We start from the raw sequence: 4,684 nt of genomic DNA on the forward strand, positions 1-4,684 counted from the left end.
GAGACTCCAGGCCACCAGCACCTTCCTCTGTCCCTGTCCCCTCTCCAGCTGTTTCCTCCATGGAGCTCTTCAGCAATGGAGGGAAATAAGGGTTTGGGGTCAGTTTGTTGTGTGTCTTGGGGATGAGGTGGCTTTTCCCAGATGGCCCTTGCTGGAGAGGGACTGGGACACGGCTCTCAGTCCATCAGCACAACTCCAGGCTGCTGCTGCGGAGGGAAAAGTTGAGCTTCCTAGCTCCAGAATCACAAGCACCCACGAGAGCACAGACCTGTGTAAGACAGGAAAGCAGAACCTGCCATCGCTGCTGGGGCGCGCCTTCCTTTCTGAAATGAACTGGCTGGATAGAGAAAACAGACTCAAATGTTCTGGCCCGGGTGCCTGGCACTCCCCACCCCCACCCCCCACCGGCCCTATTTGAACTTTATATTGCAGTCAGCTTGGTGCTTTCCGAAATGCCATTAGCCATCAGGAAACCCTTGTAGTTGGTGCCTTGCCAGCCAGAACCTCTGGGACCCACGGACCTGCAAAGAGGCCGAGTGGAAAGGTGGGGGCCGGCGCAGGGATTTCAGGATGAGGTGAAAGCGATTCAGTGCGCGTCTGCCGTTGGCCACTAGGGGGCAGCTGGCGGCCTTCCCTGCTGTTGTCTTCCTGCAGGGTGAGAGGAGCAGGAGCCGAGCTCCACCCCCACGCCAGCCTTGGGCCGGGCCTGGGATCACTGCTGGGAACGTGAGAGTGAAGGGAGGACGCCTACCCCAGCTTAACTTGTAGAAATGGCCCCAGATCACTGATGGCTGTTCCCTGCCCCTTCCCTTCAAAACACAACGCATAAAGCAGTAATACTAATTAATACTGAACGCTCACTGTGGACTAGGCGTGTTTACGCATCACCCCTTCTCATCTCTGCCCCGACCTCAGTGTCATTGCTGGTCTCATCCCCGCTTTACAGACCAGGAAACCAAAGGTCAGAGAGATCGAGTAACTGGTGCAAGGCCACACAACTCATCAGCATCTGAGGCCGGATTCAAATGGACTCCAGAGCCTGCTCTTAGCCCCTACGTGTGTCTGCTGGGTGCGGCTCTGTGTGCAGGCTCACTGCGATTTTTTAGCTTTCTGTGCTCAGGCTCGTTTTTCTGGATTCGGATGTATTTGACCGGAGTGGGGCTCGGACCTGCATGTTTTCCTCCCCACGCGATTTGAATGAACAACCAGGCCAGAGGCTGCTGTGCCCTCAGTGATGGCGCTGGCTGACAGCCAGCCTCCAGCCTTTAGGAGGTGGGCCTGGGAGCCTCCCCAGGCTCCCATAGATGTCCGCGGCAGCTGTGAGATGGGTGCAGGGGACAGAGGCTGAGACCCCCAGAGCCCGTCTGCTCCTTGAGGCCGTCTCTCTCTCATTCCCCGGGGACAGGATGTCACTCCTGGGGCAGGGGCCAGCTCAACACTCTTGCTCCAGTGAAGCAGCTGCCGGTGTGCTTTGGCCAGAGCAACCTTTCAACCCAGCCACCCCTGCGGCCACCATATGGGCCTGGTGTCACACTCCTGGCTACCTTGTAGACAGTTGGCACTTGCGGCTGTCACCCCTTCTCATTGCCTATTGCAGTGGTTCTCGCTCTCAGAGCTGCACCTCGGAACCACCTAAGGACCGACGAATTCCTGACTCCACCCCAGATATTCTGAGTTAATCTGTCTCAGCGGTATCTTTTTAAAAAGACATCTTTTAAAAGCTCCCAGGTGATTCTAAAGCGTGACCAAGCAGCACATGGTGCTGCACACCTGTAGTCCCAGCTACTCAGGACGCTGAGGCAGGAGGATTGCCTGAGCCCAGGAGTTGGAGGCTGCAGTGAGCTATGATGGTGCCACTGCACTCCAGCCTGGATGACAGAGTGAGACCCCGTCTCAAAAATAATATTTTTTAAAAATAATAAAATGCAGCCAGGGCTGAAGATACCGAACTGGATGACCCCAGGGTCATCTCTGCACGCCATTGTGGTGGTTGAGCACTTCAGCCTTGCCCACCCCCTGGTCATGTGACCTTGGGCAAGACAGCTTACCTCTGGAGGCCACAGCTTCCTCATCGGGAAAGTGGGATTCACTAATACCCACCTTATGGAGGTTTCATGGGGATTAATGAGAAAATATACAGAAGGCCCTTGACACAGTGCGTGGCACATGGTAAGTGCTCAATAAATACTCATTATTAAAACTGTCTTATGCTGAAAGATAAGGATGTCTTCCAGAGCCCCAAAACTTCAGAATGGTGCACAGAGCTGGCTCAAGGCGCCCTGCCCAGATGGTCCAAAGCCCCTAGGTTGAGACCCCTTGGGTCGCTGTTGGAGAAACACACCTAATGCCCACCGGCTTTCCCACCTCCCTGCTTCCTCTGCAAAGAGGCAGTCACACAGCACTGACACCCTCTTTGCGAGGGGAACAGCAGTGCCTTTCAGGTCATAAGCTGGAGCCGCTCCCAGCGTCTGCAGCCTGAAGTTCTCAAAGAATTTCCCTGGTTCTGGCAAGGGTCTCACTTTGGGAGGCAGGCAGGAAATACTGTGGTTCTTTCCAGACAGAGTAGCTGCTATGGTTGCACTGATGTCGTTTATGTCAGTGAGGAGTCCTTTTATTTATTTTTAGACAGTCTCACTCTGTTGCCCAGGCTGGAGTGCAGTGGCACCATCTTGGCTCGCTGCAACCTCTGCCTCCCAGGTTCAAGTGATTCTCCCGCCTCAGCCTCCCAAGTAGCTGGGATTACAGGCGTGTGCCACCACGCCTGGGTAATTTTTGTATTTTTAGTAGAGACAGGGTGTCCGCCACGTTGGCCAGGCTGGTCTCGAACTCCTGACCTCAAATGATCTGCCCACCTCGGCCTCCCAAAGTGCTGGGATTACAGGCATGAGCCACCACACCTGGCCTGGTGAGGAGTCTTTCCTCACCAAGGTTTCTGTGGCCTGCTGGCAGCCAGTCGCGTTGGTGGCTGGCTCCAGGTCAGCAAGCGTGGTGGGGGGCCGGCCCTGCCCTTCGCTTGTGCTTGGCCCAGCCAGCTCCTTTCCCCTCCACGGCTGTTTTCCTCCTTGTTTCCTCAGCTAGCGCCCTTTGGAAGACACCTGGCTCAGGGGTCCGCACCTCACAGGTGCTTCCTTCCCCAGCCCTTCCTGGTTTCCAGCTAATTTTGGACAAGTTCTTTGGCTGTCTCTTAGCACCTACTGTCTTCTAGGAAGGGGCAGAGAGCTGGATTTGAGGCCAGGTGCTCTGGTTCCAAGTCTGAGCTCTTTAGTTCTCAAATTATAATATTTTTACTATTACAGAAACAGTGTAAATACACTGTAGAAAGAAAATACAGATTAGCAAAAATCACATCAAAGCACTGTGTTTTTACCATACAGAGATTACCCCTATGAACAGCTCCCACCTTTCCCTCTGTGTGTGTGTGCGTGTGTGTGTGTGTGTGTGTGTGTGTGTGTGTGTGTGTTCATGCTGTTCGATAAAGTGAGATCATACTGTACATGCTGTTTTGTTACCTACCTTTTTGGTTTCCAGTCACCTTTCTCTGTCAATATGTTTCATCTCTAATGCCCAGGCTATAGTCACATTTCCTCCAATTGGGCCAGGTGTCCGGCACCCTGTCTAATACCACACACCTGGCTGTTACAGCCCTGGCTTCTCTTTTAATCTAGCACAGCAGCCCTACACACACACACACACACACACACATTCACACCTTTTTTTCTCCATGATATGACTTGCTTAAGAGACCCAGCCGGTCATCCTGCAGAATGCTGTGTCTTCTACACTGGTCATTCAGAATCCAGCCCCTCCACATGGCTTTGGGAGGTCTTGAACCCTTTACTGAGCACCTACTATGTGCTCAGCATGGTGCTAAGTGCTTTGTGTGCTTTATCCCTGTGAATCATTTCAGTCCATTGAGCTAATTACCGTGCTTATCCCCATTCTGTTGGTGAGTAAACTGAGGCCCAGAGTAGGGAAGTGACTTGCCCAGGGTCACGTGGCAGAGTGGGATTTGCACGCAGTTCTGTGTGACTTCAGGGCCCTGCTCTTAGCCCGTGTCTAGACTCTCCCCGGGGAGGTGACTGGTGACCTCTCTGAGCTCCCTCTCCCCGCCATACCTAATTGACAGAACTGAGTTGTCACATCCGCCCCAGCGGTGCTGGCCCAGCTCACCCCTGCTGCCCGCTTGGCCCTGGCTGTGAACACCTCAGACCCCCCCACCTACACAACAAACAGGCAAAGGGAGCAACCTGCCAAAGAACACGATGTGTGGTCTCGCAGCACTGTGCCTGGAGCCCCCACCTCCCCATATCCAAGGAAAACCTGGCACTGGGCCGAACCTCACACCTCACACCTCATGTCCTCAAAACTGAAACAGACAAGGGCAGTGGTCTCCCAATGAATGCTTCAGTTGCTTGAATCCAAAAGTGTCAGGGTCAGGAGGACCCTTGGAGATCACACAGTCCATCACCTCGTTTGCTGTGAATGGGGAGACCAAGACTCAGAGAGGGCAAGAGACTGCCTAAGGTCACACAGTGAGTTACCTTGTCCTCTTTCTTGCCATTTGGTTTTCTCCATGCGGCAGGGTTGTCACAGGAAAAGCACTTGCAATCCAGAGACCCGTCTTCGGGCCCAGCTTCTGCACCTGCTGGCTGCGTGACTTCCAGCCGGGACTCCCCTGTACCCC

The sequence above is a fragment of the Gorilla gorilla genome, chromosome 10 (assembly GCF_029281585.2).
Source record: "Gorilla gorilla gorilla isolate KB3781 chromosome 10, NHGRI_mGorGor1-v2.1_pri, whole genome shotgun sequence".
NCBI classification, from domain to species: domain Eukaryota; kingdom Metazoa; phylum Chordata; class Mammalia; order Primates; family Hominidae; genus Gorilla; species Gorilla gorilla.